The sequence below is a fragment of the Brienomyrus brachyistius genome, unplaced genomic scaffold (assembly GCF_023856365.1).
Source record: "Brienomyrus brachyistius isolate T26 unplaced genomic scaffold, BBRACH_0.4 scaffold46, whole genome shotgun sequence".
Lineage (NCBI taxonomy): Eukaryota > Metazoa > Chordata > Actinopteri > Osteoglossiformes > Mormyridae > Brienomyrus > Brienomyrus brachyistius.
This window is the reverse complement of record NW_026042321.1, coordinates 819105-846448: the sequence shown is the minus strand read 5'-3', so window position 1 is coordinate 846448 and position 27344 is coordinate 819105. Positions and strand designations below refer to the sequence as shown.

The window sequence follows — 27344 nt, the reverse complement described above, 5'->3', positions numbered from 1 at the left end:
AAGGAATCTGACGGGGGCACAGCTTCCCCCAAGAACTGCTGGTGAACTTGTACTGCCGCACTGCTGGAAAACAAACACACCTACAGTACTGCATATCAGGACGGTATGCCAGCAGCACCACAGAAGACAGGAAATTACTCAGATGCCTATACAGAACTGCCAAGAAAAATCACAGGTTCACAGTTCCCAGACTTTGACAGAATTTACAAAACCCGTTGCCTTCTGCGGGCCCTACGCATCTTAAAAGGCTCAGCCCACCCTGCCTTTCTACGCATTCATCCCCCTACCCCCTGGCAAACGAAACTCTGAAAGACCAGGCTCAGACCAGATTCAGGAACGTTTTTTTTTCTTCCCTAGAGCCATCTCATGCCTTGACTCTAAGCCTGCCAAAAATGCCGCAGCCATAATTAATATTTAATTTACATGGTGCAGGATATCACATCTTTTCTGTCTAATACACAGGGGTGGTGTATGAATCTGCAGGGTAGGAGTTTGTGCTTGTATCTGGAAGCTCTTTGGTTCAAATCCTGTAACTAAGAATAATCATATCGCTGTGAGGCTCTTGAGAGACACCCTTAACCCTATCTTCTCCAGAGGTGCTTCATAAACGACTGACCTTCTGCTTTCAGCTCAAGCTTCATTCTCAACCGTATACAGGCAGTCACCAGGTTACAAATGAGGTCGCTTCCCTTAGTTTGTCTTCTTATTGAATTTACAGGTGGTTCTTATTTAACATCAGTGAGTCAAATGTTTCTCTTACTGTAACATATAATGTATATTTAACCATTTTATGCATATAAACACTTAAGAAACACTTCCATATGCGCTAAAACATCTTAAACATAATACAGTACATCATAATAATAATGATTCAGTAATAATAAAAGTAATTACATACAGTCCTGCACTGTACCTCAGGCCGACGTACCACTGAAGCTGCACAATGTGTTCATGATCATCACAAAGCATTGTGTGCGTTCGTTATTACAAACCATTCTATTTAACTCAAGTTTGTAGTATAATAGGATTTATGGCGGTACATTCGTAATTATGGGTTTTCCGTAAGTCAGATGTCCGTAACCCATTGACTGTCTGTATGTTTATATGTGTGTTTCACAGGAAAACAAGATAAGACAAACAAATATTGAAATTTCATTGTTTCTACCTGTACAATGATAATAAACCCATTCTATTTTATTGCTCAAGTGTATCAAATTATTTATTCATTCCTGCTTATATTTATTACTGCACTACCCTGGTATTAAGATCCTCAGCATTGCGATACATTTTCATGCTTTCTCTCTTGCACCTTATCTATTTTTTATGTTGAATGTTGCATTCTCACTGTGCTCTGCCTGTTATTATTGTATTCATTTGTTGTGTTTTTATTGTCTTTACTGTGTCTGCAGATTGCCACAAACACAATCTCGTGCTGGTATTGTCAGAGAATGACAAAGAAGATCTCTTAATCATAGAGCACACACTCAGGGGAAGGACTCTCAAGTTGCAATTGGAATGAAACTAAACACTATTTAAGTTCAGCAACCAAAAAATACTCTAGATGATGTTACACATACAATACATCATGGCTTTATCATGTCTTCTCCATATTGAACATAATCAGACACACACCCAAAACTTGCAGATGGGTAAAAGCAAGATAAACAGTGATTACTTTATGCATGTATATCCACTGGGGACAGACTGAAGCTAGACCGTTTCATAATTAATGCAAAATTTGAACTCAGTGGGGAGGGGGGAAATCCCAATTAAGCACAGGTCTAAATGATAATATACAAGCAATTATTCAGAATATTTACTTTACATGATTGGAGACTATTTAAATACACGGCATGGTTTATGGCCCTTTCAGGCAAAGCCCTGCAGAGGCTTATTTGAAATAAGGCAAGGCAAATTGATACGATTAAAAATACATGTGCAATCACTGTCCCTGGATTAAATGCTAATGCGCTACCCGATGATAGAGGCTCTCATTACTGGATTGCAGAGTGTATTTGAATTTCAAATGCTACACTTAAAGTGGCCACTCATGCCGGGGACTTTGCTCCTGTGATATTTTTTTGAAGAGAAGCACAGAGTGAAGAGGCTATAGGTAGTCTTGCCCTTTCTCAGAATTTTGTGGAAATAAATTTGCCATATCAGGTCTAAATCTGGCTGGTTTTTAATACAGGTTATATTTTATATTAGCTATGCTGTTGTTTATTATGTTTCAGCACACAACCTTTTTCAAAAAAACAGGCAGCACATTTCTTTTCTTTAGTTGCATCCTTGGGTAGGATGCCAGTCCTTCTCAGGACACATACACAAACACACACACACACACACACACACACACACACACGCACACACACACACATATACACTGCAGGCGCAATTTGAAGACTATAGTTAGCATGTCTTTGGACTGTAGGAGGAAACTGATGAACCTGGATCAGGTCCATTCAATAAGAGGTGAATTTGTACCCAAAGAGCAGAGGAAAGATTCAAGCCCCTGGTCCTGAAGGCCTGAGGCGATAGTGCTTGTCACTTTGCTACCCTTTGGGTCTTCGTTTTTATTGAAAGGAAACGCAGCCATAGCATTGATCTCCAATGGGACAGGCCCACTGGAAAATAAGGAACAAAAACGTTTTGTGGATACTTTACTGCAGCAGCATTACGGAAAAATGTAACAGTATATGTCATTATCAAAGCAAATTTATTTTTAATCAGAATACTGGATGATAAGGGTTTATGTTTAGTTTACCTTCGACAATAGAACTGCATAATACATACAAGTCCAGAGGCCTCACATAGGTGTTATTTTCATGTAACCACACAGGAAGTTTTGTGACTCTTTATTTACTAATAAGCAGCTATCTTTTCTAACATAATTTCCCTTGGTTTTCAAAAAATGAGCACCTGTGTGTTCAGGTCTTCTATGGAAACTTACATGAAACAGTATTACATGCCTCAGGTTATAAGAGACTCAGCATATCTGTACTGTAGCACATAGCAGATGTGTATTAGGCATTATGTACATAGGCATTATGGTAGCAGGAATGAAGTGAGTAAGGTAAGGAAACAGATGGAGATAGAGATATGATGTGGGTGCAGTCTTATTACGTACGTACGTGTGTGTACGTGTGTGTGTGTGTGTGTGTGTGTGTGTGTGTGTGTGTGTGTGTGTGTGTGTGTGTAGAAATATGTATAAACAGAAGTACACCTCCACCCTTTCCTCTGCTGATTCAGTCACAGGCTGAGGCCCCCACATCTTTCACACCTCACAGTCACCTCATGGCTGGACACTTATCAGGTGGGCGGTTACCACATGGAATGATGGGAAGGGGGCCGGGTTATACTTACCCAATCTCCTAGTGCTATGCGATGCAGTATATTTAAAAATCAAGCCGCAAAACAAGTGTAAATGTTTACTGTGCACCTCTTCTCTGAACACTAGGAACAGTTTCTACACAAACTGAACTTTTTCCATCTGATGTTTTGACTTTATTTCAGTTATATTGCAAGTAATCCTGATTCAGGGAGATGAAATAATGGGAAAAAGCATGTTTGCTTGCTGTTTACAAATGCAGCACTGAAAAATAGACACCTTACTGTGTTTGGGACGTTAGCAAACTAAATAAATGAACATAAAGCAATCATTTTAAGCTAAGTTAAAATACAATTGTTAGTAAAATGTTGTGGATGAAAAGTGGCATACTCTGAGAACAGTGACCCCAGATACAGTATGTCCACAAGAGTTAAGGGACTTGAGGCTTTCAGTGAGCAGTCTGACCAGACATTCTATTCTTATAGGACCTGGAAAACAAGAGAAAAACGTCAATGGGGCACCGGGAACAAGACGGACACAAAGAAGAGACACAATGGAAGCAAAGTAGACAACAATTGACAAACCACAGGCAAGGCCCACAGTCACAGGGTCACCAAAAAGGGAGACACAGGAGGAACACCAATGGGAGGAACGAAGGGGCCAGGAGTGTACACTGGAGACACAGAAGGATGAGGAGCAGACACAGGAGGCCAGAAGGGAAAGGACAGGGGACAACGGGGAGCCCGAGGGAACCTCAGCAGGAGGAAGGCGGCAGCTGCAGGGGCAGCAGGCAACTGCGGGCTGCAGTAGGAGGGGACCTCGGAGGGGGTGAGGAAGCAGGCGGAGGGACAGGCGGAGGAGGCAAGGAGGAAGTTGGAGGGGGCACCAGGGCAGGTGAAGAGGAAGGCAAAGGGGACCCCGGCAAAGGCAAGGAGGGAGGGGAAACTGCAACAGGTGACGACACAGACGCAGAAGGCAAAGGCCCCATCCACTGATGAGCTGGAGTGGGGGGCCACGCACGCGACCAATGAGGCGTTGGAGGCAGAGCCGAAGGTGGCCGATGAGTCATCGAACGGGAACCCGCAGGATCCATTGGGGCCATCAGGGAAATCCCTGACGGGATCCCATTCGAGCTCCTCCTCTCCTAAGAGTGAAGGAGCAGTGTTCTGACAGTCTGGGACCTTCTCAGGGACAGGGACTGGTGGTGCGGGAGTTGGGACAGGAACCAGGACAGGCAGAGCAGGAGTCGCTTTGGGCAGAGCAGGGATGGTTGGAGCTGGAACATCAACTGCCGGAGCAGGATCCTCAGGCATGAGTGGAGCTGGGGCTGGGACATCCGGTGTGGGCGGTGCCGGGGTCGGGACGTCTGGCATGCGGGCAGGGCCGGAGCGTCAGGAGCGGGTGGAGCTGGGGCCAGGGGCACGTCAGGTGAAGCCTCTGTAGGTGGTGTATCAGCCGCCAGGACTGGAGTCTCCGAGGGGGGCGATGCAGCAGCCGGGATTGGAGCCTCCGAGGGCGGTGGTGCATCAGGGGCCCCGAGAGCAGCGGTGCAGCAGCCGGGACCAGTGCATCAGCCGTCGGGACTGGAGCCCCGCAGGGCGGCAGTGCTGCAGGAACCAGAGGGCATGCTGCAGGGGATTTGGATGAAGCGGGAGCCTCTGTGGGTGGAGGTGCAGAGACCACCAGCTCTGGAACCTCCAGGATGTCAGGCAGGTTGGGTAGGCCAGGAACATCAGGCAGGCCAGGAACATCAAGCTCAGGCAAGTTAGGAACATAAGACAGTGGTGAATCAGGTACAGTGGAGGGCGAAACATTGACCGGTGGCATAGCAGAGACCTCAAGCGGTGGTGTAGGAACCGCTGGCTCAGGATCAGCAGGAGGTGCCACCTCACCTCATGAGGGGGTCTCCTCCGTCCTCAACCGGAGCAGCTACCTCGGGGTCTCGGCTATTCTGTCCTGCTTGAGTGGTGATGAGGTCAGCCTGAACGCTGCAAACTCACCTTGAAGCTGTGTGCACAGCTGGATGTTCTGCACCGTCGAGTCATCCATCACCCTCCAGAAAAGACCATGGAGGGTGAAGAACAGTTTCGGACACCTTTGGGACCAGGTCCGGAACATCCGGAACCGGCAGGTCAGGAACAGGCAGGTCAGGAACAGATGGGTTAGGAAGAGGTGGAGGAGGGGTTTGCGCCTGGGCAGTCGGTCTCGGAATTACATCCCCAACAGACCTGGCCCCTTTAAGACCCAAACACTACCCTATAAAGGGGCGAGCTGCCGGCGCTGCAAAGGAAGCGGTGGCGATGCAGGCGTTCGAGCACCTGCTTGTGTGATGCGTAGTGTGTGCGGTGGTGGCGAGGTCTAGGCAGAACACTGATGGATCCAGGATCGATAGGGGTGCCTTGCGACACCTGGAAGGAGTAGCAGTAGAGAGCTTAGTAGCCCTTAGGAAGATCCCCGGTGGGTCCTCCTGTTTACGGTGACGCTGCCTTTCTCCTCCCCTGGCTTTCAGTACACTCGGGTGCATTGGACAGCGGGCCATAGGGTAGCCCGCTGTCAAAGTTCACCTGCTGCATCATTACCTCCATTGCACTCTCTTGCAGCTTCTGGAAGTTTTGGCGGACCTCGCTTGCTTGGTGCGCGTCACCGGGGAAGGACATCCCCTCCAGGATATCCCAGCTTCGGTCCGCTAATCCGCGAGCCGCTGGATCCTCCTGGAGGATAATAGGAGAAAATTATTTATTTTCTGCCTAGTCAGGATGAGGTACTCCTCTTCTGAGAGGTCAGGTGCTTTCTCCTCACAGGTGTCTTCTTTGGGAGTTCCGTCATTCTGTCACGTCCGTGTGTAGGCAAGCGAGCAGAGCAGGGGACGTGGAAACAAGGTCAGGCAGACCGAAGTCCAATGATCAGGGGATTTATTTGGGCAAACAGGCAGGCACATGGTAAAGACTTCAATGATGGAACTGGGGATACAAACTCTGACATGGATTTAAATACACAAGACTGAATGAAGCAACAAGAAACAGCTGGTTACGTCGGGATATCACACGAGGTTAACGAGGGGGCGTGGTACATAGGAGGATCGTATGAGCAGGTCGTAACAATAATGCCTTATAACTGTCAATAGAAGATACTGATATGCTTTATTAATTTTTATACCAACCATTATAGATGACAACTTCAAGTATAATGTTACAATCATGCTTAGACTACGCCACATCCCAAGTCAAAGCAGTAGAAATAATACGAATACTGTTTGATTATTGTGTTAACTTTGCTGAACAAAATAACCGATAATAAGCTAAGTAGCACATTGCCACAGGCCAATTGAGAAGTTGTTTCCCAGTTGTATAGTATGGCGTGGACAGTAGCCAGACATGTTAGCCAGTGTTTCCCAGTTGTGTGGTTTGGCGTGGGCAGTAGTCAGATGTATAGGCCAGTGTTTCCCAGTTGTGTGGTATGGCATGGGCAGTAGCCAGACGAATAGGCCAGTGTTTCCCAGTTGTGTGGTACGGCATGGGCAGTAGCCAGACGAATAGGCCAGTGTTTCCCAGTTGTGTGGTTTGGTGTGGGCAGTAGCCAGACGAATAGGCCAGTGTTTCCCAGTTGTGTGGTACCCCGTGTGCAGTAGCCAGATGTATAGGCCAGTGTTTCCCAGTTGTGTGGTATGGCATGGGCAGTAGCCAGACGAATAGGCCAGTGTTTCCCAGTTGTGTGGTTTGGTGTGGGCAGTAGCCAGACGAATAGGCCAGTGTTTCCCAGTTGTGTGGTTCCCCGTGTGCAGTAGCCAGATGTATAAGCCAGTGTTTCCAAGTTGTGTGGTACCCCGTGTGCAGTAGCCAGATGTATAGGCTAGTGTTTCCCAGTTGTGTGGTACCCGGTGTGCAGTAGCCAGATGTATAGGCCAGTGTTTCCCAGTTGTGTGGTACCCCGTGTGCAGTAGCCAGATGTATAGGCCAGTTTTTCCCAGTTGTGTGGTACCCTGTGTGCAGTAGCCAGATGTATAGGCCAGTGTTTCCCAGTTGTGTGGTACCCCGTGTGCAGTAGCCAGATGTATAGGCCAGTGTTTCCCAGTTGTGTGGTTTGGTGTGGGCAGTAGCCAGACGTATAAGCCAGTGTTTCCAAATTGTGTGGTATGGCATGGGCAGTAGCCAGATGAATAGGCCAGTGTTTCCCAGTTGTGTAGTATGGCGCGAACAGTAGGCAGACATATAGGCCAGTGTTTCCCAGTTGTGTAGCATGGCGTGGGCAGTAGGCAGACATATAGGCCAGTGTTTCCCAGTTGTGTAGTATAGCGTGGGCAGTAGGCAGACATATTGGCCAGTGTTTCCCAGTTGTGTGGTATGGCGTAGCCAAGCGTATAGGCCAGTGTTTCCCAGTTGTGTGGTTTGGTGTGGGCAGTAGCCAGACGTATAAGCCAGTGTTTCCAAGTTGTGTGGTACAGCGTGGGCAGTAGCCAGACGAATAGGCCAGTGTTTCCCATTTGTGTGGTATGGTGTGGGCAGTAGCCAGACATATAGGCCAATGTTTCCCAGTCCTCACAAACCACTTAATATACTGTCCTTTTTGTCCTACTGCACACTTAATTACTTAGCCTTGACTGAGCTGTGAATGGCAAGAATTGAGCAATTAATATGATGTTAATCATAGCACATTAGCTAAGTGTCAGTTCTAATATAAGCAATAAAAAATGCAAACACCATCCCAGTTCTGCAATTTTTTGACAATAAATAATTCATTTAATGATATGACCAACATGAATCATAAATTTCAAAGATGAAATCATACTGTATGCATTCTAACTGTTTAACTGTTTGTCCCTGAATTTTGTAAAATTTTACAACACTGTGTAAATGTTTAATTGGTAATCTTCATTTATTAAAAAAACTAATATAAAGGAAGAAAAATAAGCATTTTTCTTTTCAGCTTTTGGTCCCCGATCAACTCTGCGCTGGTAGCGTAACAGAGTGTCAGTATTCTTTGCTAGTTAACATTTCTTGTACGGTTTGTATTTACTTTTTTTGCAAAGATCACTTTGTAATAGCTATTCGTTAAGACCCATCAGTCTCTCTGAGTAGCAACATAAATCCCTATGAACTAGGGGCTTGGAGTGAAATAATTTATTTTCTACCACCAATGGCTTTACAGTACAGTGGCTTTACAGTACAGTGGTTTTACAGTACATTTTTATTGTGCTTGGGATTCTATCCTTATTTTTCAGTTTTAGGTACCTTTGATTTGTCAGGTAGTGACATGAAGACCAGGCTGAAGAGAAGAATTTAGTTGGCTGGGGGATTTATGAAAAAAATGTATTTTATTTATAGTCCCTTAAGATATGAAAAATTAGCATTTTCTTATCAGTGTTTCATTTCAAGGTTTCATAACAACATGACCAAATATTACATATCAGAGATACTCAGCACAAAAAATCCAATCCTACTAAAAATGTGAAAATTGAAGGCTAATAATGATTGACATCTGCTTCAAGGATTTTACCATGAAAATCTTTCCAGAGCAATATTATCCTTAAAATTGGATTTAGTGAGTCAGAATCTCAGAGCCAAATAATTATCAACAAACATTTTATGTCTCACTTATACACAATCTGCATTAGGCTTATTCAGGTGATACCCCTGTAATACATTCATACAAAGGCAGCTCTGGGGAGACAAAACAATGTTTTCCAAATTAAGTTTTCAAACTAGGGAAGTCCATTTGACTACTATCAAATTCTATTGCTAAGGAATAAGCCGAGGAAGAAATATTCATAAAATGTTAAAACAGACCCAGATATCAGTGCAGATACTAGTAACATGACATTATCCAGAAAGGTAATATTATTTACATGGTAAAATTACATGAGAAATTATAGAGTGCTCACAGCAGCATCATAATATTTGGCCTGGGTTGGTACTTCTGTATGCTAGACAACCAAATGCCTGACAATTTTCAGTCTGCCTAAGAGAGCAGCTGCATGGGTATAATTCAGGGCTGACTTAAAATGTGGCTTCATCGGAAATTACAGATTTTTTAATAACATAATTGTTATTAATTTAAATAACTAATGTTATTGATGTTAATGTTATTCTTTTGCTTTTACCTGCACAACAACTCCATCCTCCAAACCTATAGACCCACTATAGATGACAGATAGAGATCATTCATAATGCACAATAAACATGTTAAAATGTTAAAAATGAAGTGTTAAAATAAGTAAAAAATGTTACATTTCCAGATAAAATTTGGTAAACTTGATTTGTATTTTATGCTAGAGGTTGAGAATTATGTTTTCTGAGTATATTGAATTATAGTATATTCAATCAGCTTGTCTCTGTCTGGCATTATTTTTAGCAGATTATCATTTTTGGAAACATTAATAAAATATTACAACTATTGTTGAAGGATGTACTGTGATAACCTAATAGAAATCATAGCATTAGTGCATCAACAGAAAATCAGGTGGGCCAGTCCCATAACCATTAACTTGGTTACAAAATAACACTACAGACTCAGCTACATATTTTTTGTCAGTTTTTAAATGACCTGTGGCTTTGCTAAGACCAAATAAACAAAGAGAAAGAAAAACCTGTTTTCCTGCCTCTCAACAGCAGTTTCCCTCACTGTGAAAGCTGAATGGGTGGCTGAGTTCCATGTCTGAGTTCCATAAGTTAGCAATTAGTTTAACTGGCATTTAAGTGGCTTTTTATATAAATGACAAGATATACAGTACTGTGCAAAAGTCTTAGGCAGTCAAAGAAAATATTTAAAACTACACTACAGTATATGGACAGAAGTATTTGGACAACCGTCTTAATCATTGAATTCAGGTGTGTCATTCAGACCCACTGTCTACATGGCCAAAGGTATACTCTGTAAGGGACAACATCAGATGTAATCATAAATAGAAAATCTCTGAATTTGTAGCAGCGGAGATAAAAATTGCTAAAGAAAATTGAGATAGAGTGTGCTGGAAAAGGGAGGCATATGAAATGGCTGCGGAGGAGTAGAAGAGTAAAAATAAATCAGAGGCGAGGATAAGGGAGGGAAATAAGGGAGCGATTTCTGCACTGGAGATCGGGATAAGGTATATGGTCTCAAAAACTAATCAATGGCATTCACTCATAATGGCAAGGTAGGAGAAGTGGAGTGCAGAGCCTTGGTATCTGATGGGAAATTGTGGCAGGGGAGAGAAAAAGGAATCAGGTCCACATGTTAGAAGAGTATGGATGATGATATCTCAAAGCCAATTAACACTCAGCATCCTCCACTTGCTTCGACAATCACCTCTGTTAAGACATTACTACTATGCTGATGTGTAGTCACAGAGTCTTTTGTTAATACACAGTTGGGAACTATTAAGAATGATTTAAATATGCTACATTGATGACGCACCCTGTTTAAGCACTTGAATGCTCCTTCGGTACTTTCCATTGAATTCTTTTAACCACGTCCTTAACATTAAAATTATTTGCTGTTACTAACACCTGCTGAGAACAATCTTTTTCATTACCTGACATTATTTATCATGTATTGATTATATTGACCTGCTATAATATTTAAAGGTTAAAAGGCTTCATTTAAGGCTGGTCTTGTGCTTTGCTTCTTAAAAGGATTTCTCACTGTGACCTTCATTAATGTAACATTTAATTAAAGGTCAATGGTGAATTTCAGGGCATGGCTTCTTTGGTGCTCATAAATGAATTAGGATCCGTGATGCTCTGTAGAAGCATAATAATGCTAAGACACAATGATTTTACATAAAAAAATTGTATACTACTGAATCCTGGGCTTTATATAGTTTTCATACATTATAGGAAAATAACCTATAAACATGACTACTTAAGAAAGATTTAATTAAAGACTGAATTTTCCTGTAACGATAAATAAAATGTCTCTGCATGATAGTATGCGAATCCCCTCAATCAATTATATGACTTGAAGTGAAATCTCTTTGAGCCACTGAGAATTCTCTGGCATCTACTTTGAGGGATTATCACTCATTCAGCTTTGGCAAATTTCAGTGCTGTCTGGCATGAATTTCTCACTTCAAACCTTGGACAGACTTAGGTCAGGACTTTCACTTCAGTTCAAAATGTATAATTTCTTTCTCCTGAGTTATTCTTTGGTAGATTTGCCTGAATGTTTCAGATCATTGTCTTATTGGAACAACCCAATTTGTCTGATATTTGTAGGTTTATCCGGTATGCTTCAGAGGGCAACGTGTGAGCCATCCCCAGATAATGATATGTCCACATACTTAAGCCAAGGGGTACGGTTTATCTTTGTGCTGGACAGAGTTGGATTATCCGTAAACTCCAAGATTACATTTTTGTTTGTAACCAGAAAGGCCATTTTTGACTCATCTATGCAGAGAGCAGAGTCGCAAAGATCTGCAGACGGTTTGGTTCCTTTAAGACCACAGAAGCTCCTGGAAACCGTTGCACAAATGCCAGTTTTCTCTTAGTGTTTTTCTTATTGATGAGAGATACACAATGACATCAGGTGCAATAAGAGATACAGATCACTGGATGTTTTCTTTGGTTTGATTTTAGGCCCTTGTTACTATTTTAGATGGTCCAATGTCGTGAACAGACATGATAAGGAACGATCCACATGGTGACGTGGTAACAAAAGGGAATTTATTAAAAACTGAACAGATCTGAGCCAGGAATTAAAAGGGACCTTAAGGGGGTTGAAACCAAAGCAAGAGAGCCAAACAGGAATTACCAAAACTATGCAAACTCATATACCAAGACAAGAGACAGGCGTGAATAACTCACCAATTATCAGAACACTCATGATCAAAAAAAAAAAAAACTGGATGGTCAGCGACATCTTCTGGCTGAACGGGGACATGATGGACATGATCCTGACATCCGGTTGCTGTGTTAGTAAATTCCGTCCATTTCCATATTATTTTTTGTCAAAGGAGACCAATACAATCTAAGTCTAAACCAAGGGTCACCAACATGGTGCCAGTAGGCTCCAGGATGCTCCCAAGGACCACATGAGTCGCCCACAAACCTGTTATAAAAATAGCACAACAAGCACAACAAGGGAGCAGTGTCTAAAATTTAATTTTATCCTGTTGCTATTCTTCTTTAATCACATTTGAATTTATATAGATTTGAAAATGACAATATCTAAAATAAAACATTTAAAACATGTTTATAATACATGAAGTTTACATAAGTTTAGGAGGGCGTTTCAAACTGGTAGCCCTTCGTATGGCTCAGTACCCGTGAAGTAGCTCTCAGTTTCAAAAAGGTTGGTGACCCCTGGTGTAAACCGTTTCAGTATGACGTATGTGTGATCTTCACAAATGCATTCGCACTAAGCTTCCAGAAGTCTTGAGGCCCCGATATTGAAAAACATCCACAGGGCAGGACTGAGATAAAAAATCTGCCCTTGACTTTTCATGCAGACAGGCCCACCATACATACATACCCACAAGTTCCATCCATCCATCCATTTTCCAAACCGCTTATCCTACTGGGTCGTGGGGGGTCCGGAGCTTATCCCGGAAGCAATGGGCACGAGGCAGGGAACAACCCAGGATGGGGGGCCAGCCCATCGCAGGGCACACTCACATACCATTCACTCACACATGCACACCTACGGGCAATTTAGCAACTCCAATTAGCCTCAGCATGTTTTTGGACTGTGGGGGGAAACCAGGGTACCCGGAGGAAATCCCACGGCGACATGGGGAGAACATGCAAACTCCACACACATGTGACCCAGAGGGAGACTTGAACCCGGGTCCCAGACATGTGAGGCAACAGTGCTAACCACTGCACCACCATGCTGTCCCCACCCACAAGTTTACCATCCAAATTTGTCAACCGGGAATGGGGGAGAGGGGGAGTGGTGGTCCCACTGGCCCACCAGGAAAACGCCTGGTATGACAGATGGCTGGTCAAGTCCTGGACATCAGTATGCTGTGTTATGTCCGTTCGGGACAAACTGATCTGTGATTGTTAGGTGATGCCTGATCGTGGTGCGGGGTGAGCGCCGAGTTTGATCTGGAGAGAGAGGGTGTTTCCAGTTGTTGATTAAAGTCATTTTGCTTAGACTCTCAAAGCACAACTTACCTCGCCTCCGGTGCTATCACACTTTCACATATCCAGCCCCACTGTGGTCACCTGTGATGCCTCAGCCACTGCCATTGGGCTGTACTATCACAGGTGCAGGATGGCATTGAGAGACCTTTTGCATTTGCCTCTTGGGCCCTCAATGAAACTGAGCAACGGTATTCAGTTGGGGAGCGCGAGGCACTTGCCTGCATCTGGGCATGCGAGAGATGGCACCTTTACCTGTATGGTCGCGACTTCACATTGAGGACAGACCACCAGGCCCTGACTACTCTGCTGTCCTCTGCGGGCACTGGCCACAAGCCCCTGAGATTGGTATGATCATTTACGCCAGTATAACTACACCATGCAGTTTATACCAGGCTGAGATAATATCGTTGGGGACCTCCTATCTCGATCAGTTCCTGCCCTGGCCCTACCCACTAGCATGAACCATGTCGAGAGTGAGATCATGCACATGCTACACATTCCACTCCAGGCCACTGTCACCCTACAGGAGCTAAAAGCATCTTCAGAACAGGACTCAGTTCTCTCCCAGCTCTGCACCTACATTCGACAGGGATGGCCGAAGGAAGTGCGAGAGGATCTGCTAGCCTGCATGGTGGTCCCAGATACCCTACGTCCGCGTGTGCTGACCATGGCACATGAGGGCCACCTGGGCATAGTGAAGCTTAAACAGCACTGCCGGGATCTGGTGTGGTGGGCAGGCATAGATAAAGACATGGAGACCCTGGTTAAGGACTCTCACGAGATCTCTCGTCGGAGTGAAAAATGGTCTCGCGAAGGCGCTGCATATCAGCTGATGTAAGCATGTCAACTTCTGACAAAATTACCATAGTAGATGCTCCAGACACTTTAAAATCTTTTACATGGCAGTGTTTTGTCTACTCTGCGGAAATATAAACAGTCATAGGGTGATAGAGAAAACACAAACCATCTGTAATCATTGTAGGAAAATAATGCCGTACACAGCAGCTAATGCTGCTACTATGCAAAGCCATTTTCAACACCATCATAGCTCTTTACTTAAATCCACTGCACCGGTGAAGAAAACATAAAAAAATGTTTTATGTTTGTTATTTATATTATTTTATCCATCCATCCATTTTCCAAACCGCTTAATCTACTGGGTCGTGGGGGTCCGGAGCCTATCCCGGAAGCAATGGGCACGAGGCAGGGAACAACCCAGGATGGGGGGCCAGCTCATCGCAGGGCACACTCACACACCATTCACTCACACATGCACACCTAGGGGCAATTTAGCAACTCCAATTAGCCTCAGCATGTTTTTGGTTTGTGGGGGGGGAAACCGGAGTAACCTGAGGAAACCCCACGACGACATGGGGAGAACATGCAAACTCCGCACACATGTAACTCAGGTGGAGACTTGAACCCGGGTCCCAGAGGCAACAGTGCTTACCACTGCACCACCATGCCACCCCCTATATTATTTTATTTATATTCTATTTTATGTTCAATTGAGTTGTCAAATTTGAGCCTGTCATTTGAGTTTGATAAATGGGCTGCATTTATATAGCGCTTTTCTACTCATACGAGTACTCAAAGCGCTTTACATTTTTATGCCTCACATTCACCCATCCATACACTCATTCATACACCGGTGGTGGAGGCTGCCATGCAAGGCGCCAACCTGCACACCGGGAGCAATTTGGGGTTCAGTTTCTTGCTCAAGGACACTTTGATGGGGTCAGGAGGAACCAAGGCTCGAACCAGCAAACTGTCAGTTGCTAACCGTAGCACTACTTCCTGTGCCACATCTGAAATGTTTTATGGTGCTACATATTTCTTCTATTCTTTACTGCATATTCCTCTTTGAAGTTTTCCTTGTTAAAATATTGTATCATTCTCGTGAACCCAATATCGTGTCTCGTCTCGTGGGCTGGGCATATCGTTACACCCCTGATATATGCAGACAGACACACACACACACACACACACAAATGTCCTCATAAAAATTACTTCATATACAGAATAAATGAAAAATTGGTGTACAATTATAATGCTCTTCACCGTTTATTTTTTAACACACCTATACACCCATTGACTTTCCTATGAATATGAATATGACTGTAACACCCAAACTATTGTTTAACCATTTCTGGAGCAGAACAAGAAAATCTACAAAAATAAGCATCAAAGGCTTCGAACTGGATATTTTTTTTCTGTCCAGTTCTAAATCCTTGTAATAATTTGACAATTATATTAGACTGCATTATCCAAATTTCAACATGACAAAGTTGCAATGAAAAAACTACATATTTATGCAGAAGTCAGTCTGATTCAATCACATGTTTGAATTTGTGATGAATCGTTTACACTTTTTATAGTTCACAGATTCAATCCCTATGGAGGCAACCAGATATATTGCAACCACACCACAATACAGCAACCACACCGCAAAGAAGAATAAAAACTCACAAATAAAATGACAGTTTGATGAAGTCGAGGGGGCTTTTATCTCTGGCCTAACTCAGCTGTGGTATGGCTCAGATTCCCTCCAAGTATTTCAATAAAATGCAGGTCACATAGTTTCAGTTACCCAGGGAGTCTTTTGCTGTCTAGGGAAGCTTCTGGAACACCAATTGACATGTCTCCTTTGCAGGACACAGATAGCAGCGAGACTGAACTGATATGGGTTCTGGCTGATAAAATGCTTAAAAAGCAGTTTGGTATAAAAAATAAAAATGCTTAAAAAGTTGAATATCAATAGGCTACATAGAAATGTCTCATATTGATTTGCACATTAATTAGACATCAGTGACTAAATTGTTGATTTTAACTGGTTTTTGGAATGGAGTCCATGTGAGCAGACCTTAAAGGACATTAATTTAATCTGAAAAAAGTTCATTTTTGTTTTCATTCATGTTCATAGTGGATTTTTTTTCATCACTGGCTTTATTAGTATTTCATGATGGAATTTAATTCTAGTCACACAAATTGTAACATTAAGAAACATTCCATGTGTTGATTAGGTACCATGTATCAGAGGATCTAGTGATCTAATCATTTACATTGACTTTCTCTCAGTGTCCTGCCTCCAGAAGCCTGACAACAGTCATTTGGCCACCATCATTGTCAAAAATGACCAGGAGAATTGTATTAGGACGAACTTGTGGATGACTACATTGCCTAGAATTAATCATTGTCCTACTGTTACTGTCATACATATGAGGTGATTGAGGTATTGATTGATTCTGATCGTGTGTGAACTGATCAAATTCATCGTCCATGATTCACCTATAATATTATTCTATTAAGGATAAAACCGTATAAGCAATGTTTCTTTCCTCTCTGATCACTTATATAACTTGTTTTTCACAAATGATTGGTTTCAGAGTATCCTTATCTTATATCAAAGAATTCTCGTTCTGGGATGTTTACCCTATTCAAGGACGCTTACCATGTTTCCCCGGGTTTAGAGGGGCTTGCTGACAACAGGGAAAGGTGTTGCTCAATATGTTTTGTACGCCACTGGTCAGTGTATGAGACACCTGCCTTATCTTCATGGGGAGGGAAAGCACTGCTCAAGGATACTTGTTTAATTATTTTGGGAACTGCACCTAGTCAGTCAGTGTGTGCAGAACTCTTACCCCCATCCTTAGGAGGAGGGGGGACATTGATTATAGAAACTTTCCTATTGAAACTGCAGGCGGCATTGTTCGGACAAAATTGGAAATTTGAAAATGCATTGCCTGGTGGGGGAGGGGAGAGTGAGCCTGGCCAGTTCGTCCCCTGCCCACATGTAATGCCCAAAATTTTGTATAAAGGAAGGGGGAGATCTCAGAGTTGGTTAGAGCTCAGCCGTGGGATAGAGCGCGCATCACCCGGCACTTTCTCGGGACTTACGTGTTGGTCTCCTGCCAGGACTGAAAAGGGCCCCCCAGTCTAAGAGTGAGGGTAGGTGATGATGGCACGTCCGAGTGTGAATAGCTTTGCAGTGTCAATGTGTTCATTCAATCAATTATCACAATAACTATAATATCAATTTACACTTTCTATGTATGCATGTTTCATTGTCACTTTTTATATATATACCTATAATCTGTTATATTTTCAGTTTAATTCTTGCTAATGACATATGTATATAACTATAATTATTAGATATCACTTGTGATACGGGAATATTTTGCATTGTCTTTGATCCAGTGGTTTGGTATTGATTTTAAGGCAAGGTTATTTTGTATTGCTTGAAATAAAAGGTTTTTAGAAGCGAACCTAAGTGTGCCTGTTTGTTCCTTCGAGAGCCCTACTGTATATCCCCCTCACATCATCTTAAAACAGGAATCATAAATTCATTTGTAATGCATGCAAATGTGGAATTAATCAACAGGTTTGGAAGGCCAATTGTATCATTTTCAGTTCAGCCTAGTTGAATCTGCTACATTTAGAAATAAAATACACTTCTTACATAGATGGTGTGTGGCTTGGCAGGTTAGGCTGCTGTGATAGTGATCAGCAGGTAGTGGGTTTGAGTCCTGTGACCAGCAGTGTCATCTCACTGTTAGGTCCATAACCCCCAATGGCTTCATAGAATAGCTAATATAGGCCACTTGAGATAAACACATAAAATGAAAATACAATTATAATTTCTTTTTAAATTGTACTTCAAGTGATTGGTACTTCATAGAACCTCCCTTGTAATTTTGAGAAGATGGGCAAAGATATACTATTTTTAATACAGTACTATCATTTTTGCGGAGCAGACAGGAGAAACAGATGAAAAATCAGGAAATATGGTGAAATCAACATGTTAGACTGCTATGATTGAAGACGGGGAAGGACTGACGATCCAAATGCAGCATAGAGTAACTAAAGGGGACTTTGTCGCAGAAAAGAAAAATATATAACAGGGAGTAAATAAAAGGAGTCAAAATAGGAGGGAGCGAGGATAACTCAGGAGGGTCCAGCACTGACCTAGGAACAGGGAAATGTTGGGTGAACAGTAACAGAAAACAATATAATTAACTACATACAAGCAGGGAGCAACACCGGGGAGCAACACCGGCAAGTAACACCAGGGAGCTACACTAACATGTACAGTACTAACAATGACTGAACTAGAGAACAATACACAGGCAGGAACCTACAGTATGTATATAAGGGTAATGAGGATCAGACAAGGAACTGGTGTCAGTGATATGGAACAAGAGGGGAGGAAATGGAATGGTCAACAGAGAACAGGAGTGACACAGACACATCGTGACATAAACAATGGGAAAAATGATTAAATTCTTTTTTGTTAAAAGACAATATTTGAGAAATGATGCTGCTTATGAGTGTCTGAACAGAGTCTGTGACCAAAAATAAAAACTTTCATATTTTTACAGATTTCTATAAGGCTGGGGTCTGAACTCATATCTGGCACAAAATGTGGTTATTTCTCTGAGCATGTGTGCATGTTTGCATTTGTGTGTGGGGGAGAGATGGGATTAGAGGCTAGTGAAGGCATTTTTTGATGAAGCAGATGAAGATAGATGAAAAGAACAGTCCTGCAGGGAAGTCTTCTGTACATCATAAGCTGTTAGGGTGTTATGAATGGCTAATTGAATAAAATACTGAGGAAGGTTCAATCTGATTCTTTGGTGAGCACAGCCCCTCTCCTGTCAGTTCCTGAGTTACAGTTTGCAGGTTAAATCCTAGACTGAGGAGTAAACATCCTTCCTAAACTCAGCTTAGTGGGTATTGAATCTTTAGTAAGTAATGTGGTAATCCTATATTCATATTCTCTCCTCTGCAGAAACTAATTTATTATTACATGGAATTCTATGAACACTTTCCTCATCATATCTGAGATAGAGTGAAGGTGGGTTTTAATATATTAATAATTTAAGTAACCTACTCAATAGACACACACCATAGTTTAAAGGTTTCCATTAGCCAGTAGCCAAACAAAGCTGTCCTTTCCATGATTGTGTTACATCAACTTTTCTGGCATAGGTGTGCATATACAGTAAAGGTAGAAATGACCATAGTTACCATGCAGGTTAAACACTTGTAACCGTGTAAGACTTGTAAGAACGCTAGACAGTGCACAGACCCCTCAGTGTGCTCAGTGAATCAGTCAGTCAATACACAGAAGAAAAGTTCTGTTTAAAACTGCTGGGATTCATGTCCAGTATTCTTTGAAGCATTTTTCAAGTTTTCAATGAAGTACTGAGCTATTTTTAAAAGCAAGCCCGATGACTGGATAATGCATGCAGCCCAAAATAAATCCCTTTTTCTTCCTATCTTTTATTGACATTGTGTCCGGTACTTAGCATAGTATTGTCAGGATGTGCGCCTGTCCGACTCTGCCCTCCATGTCCTGTTTTTGGCCAGCGTGTGCTGCTGGTCATTCTGTTTTCCCCCTCTCTCGCTTTTAGACCTCAGCCCTCGTGTGTTGTCTTTTTTTCTAGTCTGCTGCATAGCTCGCTGGGTTCAGCATGCGGCTCAGAGGTTGTCACTTCCAGTTGTAGGTTTGAACCTCGTCTCATCTGTTCATCATTGGCGCCTTTTCCTATTTTACAGTTTGCTCCATTTGCTACAGTATGTTTTATTTCTGTAAATTCTGGTCTCTCTGGTGTTTGCTGTTCCTTAGTTTTGTGTTCATTTAGTGTTACCGCTTTGACCTGTTTCCTGGTTGTTCCTGCACCTCCCTTGATTGATTAATTGATTATGAGTTTTTCTGTGTGAATTTAAGTTCCTGCCTTGGTTCATTTCTCCAGTGGGTCGATATGTTAGAATGTGTTCAAGTTACTCTGAGTTGTTGCTGCTGCTGCCCTCTTTTGGGTTTTTCTACTTCTGCTCCCTGTGTTGCTCTTTTCCCCTTGTTATACCTTTTTTATATTTTGGTACCACTTTACAATAAGGTTCCCTTTTGGTAGTAACTCATTAATAAAAAGAAAACTGTTTAAACTTGTTTAAAATGATCTATTATTAATTTACAAAGTGTTACAACCTAATTAATGACCAGATTATAAACCATTCATAAACTCTTTATATGGGTAGCCTTATTGTAAAGTGGCACCAAAATTTCTGCAGTTGCTCTTGTTTCCCCTATTTGCTGTTGATCCCACATGGTCCTTTTGTTTTGTTTTTTATCCAGTGTGTTGTTTCCCCAATAAATCCCTTTGTCTTGGAGCTTTGGAGTGGATTGTAAACTTTTTTCTCCACCTGTGCCATGCTGCACCATGACAAGTATATTCAGGTCGATGGTGTCAAAGATAGGATATTACTGGGTTTTGTAACTGTTTTTTTTCTTATACATACATTTAATTTCAGTTGCATAAGGAAAACAGTGCCAATTATCTTATTTTTGGAAGTGGCTTGGTTATTCAGATGCGCCGCATGCTCAGTGTTGAATGTGCTGTTGAGCTTTGTTTAAAACCTTGGGACCTTTAACTTGATATACAAACACTGTTGTCTTTATTGCATGCTTGCTAAAATAAAGATGCTGAACATTCAACATCTAGAGTACAGATCATTAAAATGAAAGTCATAACCTCCCCCTTCCCTTTCATTTAGCTTTATTCACTTAACAGGCAGTTTTATCCAAAATGACGTATGAGTTAGCCAGTCCCAGGAGCAAGTGAAGTTAAGGGCCTTCTTCAAGGACCCAGTGATGACATCACTTTGACTGCACCAATACCCTTCTGAGCATGGGCATAGAGCCCTAAGCTACAGAAACACACCACCGCATTCTCTTCTTTCCTGAATTTTCTCTATAGAGTTGCAGTTATGGCTCCCCGGAGAGACTGGGTTCCAGTTCACCAGAGGTCCACTAGAAGACAAAGCAATATGAGCACATGGCTTGACTGTCCTACTGCGTCTGTACATAGAGACCTGGTGTGGAGCAGATGGCAATCTTGCATGTTGTCACTCACTCTGACCCAGACAGTATCTCTCTCTCAGACTGCAATGCAGCAGTAGTCTTGTTAAAGAGGAAATTTGAGCAAATCCTACACACCACAAATTGTGTACTTGGCCTGCGATTGTGATGAGACATTATTACTAAAATGCTACTTCAATCAATTTAAATAAATTTTTATATAGTGCCTTTCAGAACACAGGCACCCCAGGGAATTCAACAAGAAGCTTTGACATTCCATTTCTACATTTCTACAACACCAGAAGACGACAGAGGAGAGGAATCAATAACCATAGAAAAAAACACATCTTCAGTGCCTACTGTCACTATTTTGTGTTTTAACAGGGTTTGTGCTAAGCGAGGGGACATTTCTTTAGAATACAATTTGAACAAAAATGTCCTTACAAATCATTCTTTCTTATTGTTATGCAAGAGAGAACATCCATAACTGTATCTTTTCTTTTGTGTTAGGCTAAAATACAAAGTTAAAAATGTAACTTTACAAATGAGTTTTACTTAGAGAGTTTTTTGCAAAGACAGAAACATAATATTGACTCGGGAGAAGATGAGTTTTCTTACACCATAATTTGTGCAAGATGTACAGCTGTGGGGGCAGCAGGGTGGTGCAGTGGTTAGCACTGTTGCCTCACACCTCTGGGACCCGGTTTCGAGTCTCCGGCTGGGTTATATGTGTGTGGAGTTTGCATGTTCTCCCCATGTTGTCATGGAGTTTCCTCTGGGTTCTCCGGTTTCCCCCTGCAGTCCAAAAACATGCTGAGGCTAATTGGACTTGCTAAATTGCCCGTAGGTGTGCATGTGAGTGTGAATGGTGTGTGATTGTGCCCTGCGATGGGTTGGCCCCCCATCCTGGGTTGTTCCCTGCCTCGTGCCCATTGCTTCCGGGATAGGCTCCAGACCCCCACGACCCAGTAGGATAAGCGGTTTGGAAAGTGGATGGATGGATGGATGGATGGATGTACAGCTGTAAAGTAAAATCCATCCATTACCGACCTCTTATCTAATGTCAGTCCATAGGAAGCTTGTAGCCCGTATCAGGAGGCAGGAAGGTAGCCTATACACATGCTATGGGTGACTTTCAAAGACTCCAATTTGCCTAATTGCATGTCTTTGGACCGTAGGGGAAAATCTGTACAACATGGGCAGAAGAGGGGAGCTTCACACACTGTGGGGGTGAGATTCAAAGCCTCAGCCCTGGAGATATGAGGCTACAGTCCTTCTGACTACATTCTCCTGCTACTCAATACAGAATATATTCATACAAATTAAATTTGTGTTGTGTAAGTTGTATCTTAAGGCACGTTTCAGAAAAAACGAGCATCCCCTTGCAGTCTGTTCATTATGGCACATGTCGATTTAAGAGAAAATTCAATTATAATCAGCAGGGCGGCGTGCATGATCACTAAGAGCCTTTAATTAAGTTCTTATTATTCTCTTCAGGGATACCATTGTCTCAGCAAGGTGGCGTTCCTTTCAGTGTGCCTCAAAATGCCATCGCTGGAATTCCATTTGCATTACTATTTTTGATGAAGTCTGAAACACAGAGATTGGTAGCTGTCCCGGAGCAACATGATTCGACAGGCCGCTTGAATGCACACACTACAGCCATTTACGACTTTTGACATCACATTGCAGGGAAACATAAATGGATGCAAGATGTTCATGTTAATCGCTTGCAAAAATGCTTGGCGAAAAACAGCCTGAGCAGGCCTGACTTTGTATTATTGCAAAAAAGGCAGAATACTGAATGTTTTAAATGCATTCAGGGAAGAATTTCTCACTTGAATCTGAATATAAATGCAAGGCAGGAGGCAGCTTCGCATTTTCAGTGTGGAAATGAAGAAACGCAGTCGATTGTGCTGTTGGAGATACTGCTGATAAGCATTCCATCGACCTTCAGCGGCTTAATTGGCTCTAACATTATACGAAAAAGTCTATACGCCTGTTATCCTTTTTATCACTATGTAAGCAGACCTGGACATTCATCAGAAATGTGCCTGAGCAGGATTTTAAGTTCTCCTCCTCTTCTATGCAGTAAGTCTTAAAAGTGTTTTTTGGGGGGCAGGACCATTTCATCCTGGCACCACCCTCTCCAAAAGAGCTTCAGCAGTTAAAACAACCTCTAAGTTTGTAGCCACCAGTGTATTAAAAACACCCTATCGAATTGTACATTTTGCTGAATTGTACACAACTGCTCAACTCTTGTCCAGAGCTGGAAAAATATCATATGGGATAAAGCTAAAAAAAAATACATTAAAAGCCGTCATGAGAGATGACACAGCACCTATTCTACCAGTATTAAAACGTTTTAGTAATGGAGAAAATATGTGGATTATCTGTGTCAAAAGCTATTTTGAGGGCTTTGCAAACAGGTATGAAACTACTCGAGAAGAGTTCATCTCCATAGACATCAAGGTCGAAATGTACAATTTGCAGTAAATGTTGGACCTTGATACCCCCACCTCCAGCTATTTCTGAAGGAAACATTTCAATTCCTCGAGAGAGACAAACTGTCATCTATCTTCTTTGTTTGGGAATGAGGAAATGAAACTTTGAATAAAACAGGCAGCATTGTATCATCACATCCATTTCCTTCCACTTTGTCTTCTGTTTGCCTTGTCTAATATGGACAGAGACTGCCGAACGTCCTGAGAAGCCCCCACAGACATCAAAGTGTGCACGGAATGACAATGAGGCCAGACTCCACTGTTCTGTCTGTTTTTCACCCCATTTATAATTTTTCCCATCATGCATGTGTCAGTTACAATAAAGTACACATTTTATTTCCTTTTCTATATTCGTGTCATGGGTAGCTGCTGTAGGCCTGTAATATCTGCATATCTCACCCTGGAAGGCCAACAGTGTCATCAGCTGTGAGGCTAACATTAGGGGACAGCCCTGTGCCTGGACACAGGACATCAGGGCACCATCTGCCATCAGGAGTAGGGGACAATGACAATCACATGTGACGATGGGTGAGATCAGCGGCAGTCAGATGATGGAATCGGTACTGAAAGGTGAAAGAGCCTCCTGGCCGTTTACTCATCACCCAGCATTCATCGGAGTAATTAAGAGTCTGCTTGCCCATAACTCAATACTCACGCAATGTGAGCACCACAGAAAGGCTGTGAAGGTGTACAAAGAAGAAGCTGAGCCCTATTATCGCATGTCAAGGCGTTTTTAAATCCCAGATCCACCCTTTATGACAACTTGGTCATTTTATTTATTTCCTTCAGCGTAGAAGCCTTTTTAGGTTTTTATATGCCATCACTTGTATGTTGTTTTGGACATTTGACGTCTGCCAAATATGGGACACATACTGTAGACGTGAACATGTAGAGAGGGAGGAGAGACTGGGGGCAGCCATGTTGTTTTGGACATTTTCTCAGTGTCATTAAAGAAAAATGAAACCCATAGCAAGAGTTCCAAAAAACTCATAGACATACCAAAGCTTGCTAGCTACCTGCCATAAGTGTGTGTGGTTGTTTTCATGACCACATCCACCTCCACATGAGTTCAAAGCATAATCACCTACTTTTGTATAATGTACAGTTACTCTATTTCAGTTCTGTCTAGTTCAGGGGACAGCAACTTGTGGCTGCGTCTCTTCTCATAATGATAGGCGAATTCAAATTTTCATGTCTTAGCATATTATAATAATGCTTTCTTAAAAATAAATAATTTATTTATGGGTTAATATTATTTTTCATTCAGATATTTCTTTAGCTATATGTGAATGAGGCAGTCCATCGCACGCTTCTGTTACGTCTTAAATGCGTAATTTATCTTCCTCAAAGTCATTTGCTAAAATGAGATTACCTCTCTGGTTAAATGGTATGTTTTCAGTGGTTTCTTAAGCACCTAAGATTGGATGTACGCTTCAGCGTTTATTGGGATTCCTAATTCTTTCATACTTTTTGTAGTAAATCGTCACCACGTCTTACCAGGTCCTTGTAAAAATGATTATATTTTCTCCGATTTATATATTATAGCCAGCTGAGTTCAGAGTGGCGAGTACATTTTGCACTGCTCGGTCAGCACAGTTACAGTACTGAAGCGGTGAGCGAAGAGCAGACGACTACAGAGCCAAACGAAAGGAGGGATGAGGGTGAAGACTATCGCTACAGAACTAATCAGTGTTGTACTGTTAGTCGCCCTTGCACTGTTACACGTTCGAGTGATTTAAACCTGAGAAGCCTCTGCTCCCCCCAAAGTAGTTTTTTTATATAATAATTTTTGTAAGTAGTTAAACTTTTATTTTTGTAATAAATGCATATATACACATATCATATAAAAAAATCGTATCTCAATCCCCTTTCTTTACCCATTGTGGCTCTTTGTAAATCTTGGGTCAGACATTTAGGAGAAAATGGCTCTTTGCTATAAAAAGGTTGCTGATCTCTGGTCTAGTTAATGTCACATTGTTCAGTTTTGTTCAAGTTTGTTTATCGGTTTGGCTCTGTGATTGAGACTGGTTTGATCGTTCCTAGTCATACCTTTGATTTGTTACCTGGTTTCTGGTCTAGTTCTTTGTTCTTTGAGTCTTTGTTCCTCATAACTAATCATCTGAACTTGAGTCGCTCAACCCTGTTATTAGCGATACGCATTGTAACTCAGAGATACCTCACAGTTAGTGGTCCCTATACTACCAGCACCCGGAGGCACACGAACTGGAAAGTAGAGCACAGTGAGGCTGAAAGCTGGCCTGCTGGCTATCTGTGACCATCCATTGTGTTCAGGTCCAGGATACTAAAGTCAGATTTTCTGTAACTGTGTCCCATTATCAAGATATTAATCAAAACATACAGGTCTGTACAACATGTTACATTTAATATTATGCATAACATCCACAGCTAAAGTCGCTGTAATGCTTGGTGTGAGGATATCTTTTGACTCAGTTCATGGAATACTGACCATCAATTCTCTCCTTAAATTAAAAATATTTGGGGACCCACAGGGACTTTCTTTGTGAAAAATAGTTAAGCCCTTAGCACTGATAATGACTGCTCAGCATTCTCCATTTCCTGCTGAGGGGTCTAAATGTCACATTCATTAGAGGACTTTCAAATGCCCACAGAGGCAGCCCGCATTAATAGAGTCACAGGCGACCTCTTGTGCCATGTTTTAAATGCACAGCGAGTGGCTGGCTTCCCCCGTTGACAGTGACAATGATAGTGCCCTTTCATCAAATAAGCCAACAAGTAACCCAACCACAGCAGCTTTTAACACACTCCCTCAGGGTAAAGGCACAACACAGGTGATGCCGCTAAATTCTTTCACTGGCAGCTCACTGGATGAACGGTGTTTATTAACAGAACTGAAAACATTAGGTGCGTTCGACTTCATGAAGCCACTTACAGCGCTGGCTTAAAGAAATGCATTCTGGTCCTGACGCAATGCATCAGGGTTAGATTTCTTTGTCCAACTTCACCCGGTGCCGCAAAATGTCACCACGTGTCACATGTCACATGCTACAAAAACCTTGCAAGAGCAAGACGACTTAAAACAGATCGTGCAGCACCTCTCAGCCGGCTGCACAAACTGGAATCGCCTCCATGATGACACAACTTTGCCCTTATTGGCTGAAAATTTTAGTCATATTCATGTTTGTATCCCCGACATGAAAGACTCCGACAGATGGGTGCAGACCCTGACATTGATATTGTATCTTATTGTTATCTAGCTGAAAGCCAGTGATAGTATCTGAAGAACTTGTTACATACTGTACAGGGCCACACACTGACTGTGGGCGGGGGATTTAAACTCATTACAAAATGCACAGAGGAATGATACACATTCCAGTTCAAACTGAAGTGTATCCATCCATCCATCCATCCATCCATTTTCTTAACCTGCTCGTTGAAACGAAAGTGTAACTATGTTTAAGTTATTTAGGGGGCAGTGTGTGGCTTAGTAGGCTAAGCTTCTGGGCCTGTAACCTTGACCTTAACTGAACAGTCTATGGACCCTTGAGCAAGGCCCTTAACCCCCAGCTCTAGAGGTGCTGCACTCTAGTGACCCACCCCCTTCCCCCCAAAGC

At 42.4% G+C, this 27344-nt stretch overlaps 1 long non-coding RNA gene across 1 annotated transcript in view; it reads left to right on the top strand.

Moving 5' to 3' along the window:
* Positions 1 to 17159: 17159 nt before the first annotated feature.
* Positions 17160 to 27344, top strand: part of LOC125723201 (uncharacterized) — a 29902-nt gene continuing 19717 nt past the window's right edge. The window contains exon 1 of the long non-coding RNA XR_007386806.1: positions 17160 to 17337. This is a non-coding gene — a long non-coding RNA (uncharacterized LOC125723201). The remainder of the gene's footprint in view (positions 17338 to 27344) is intronic.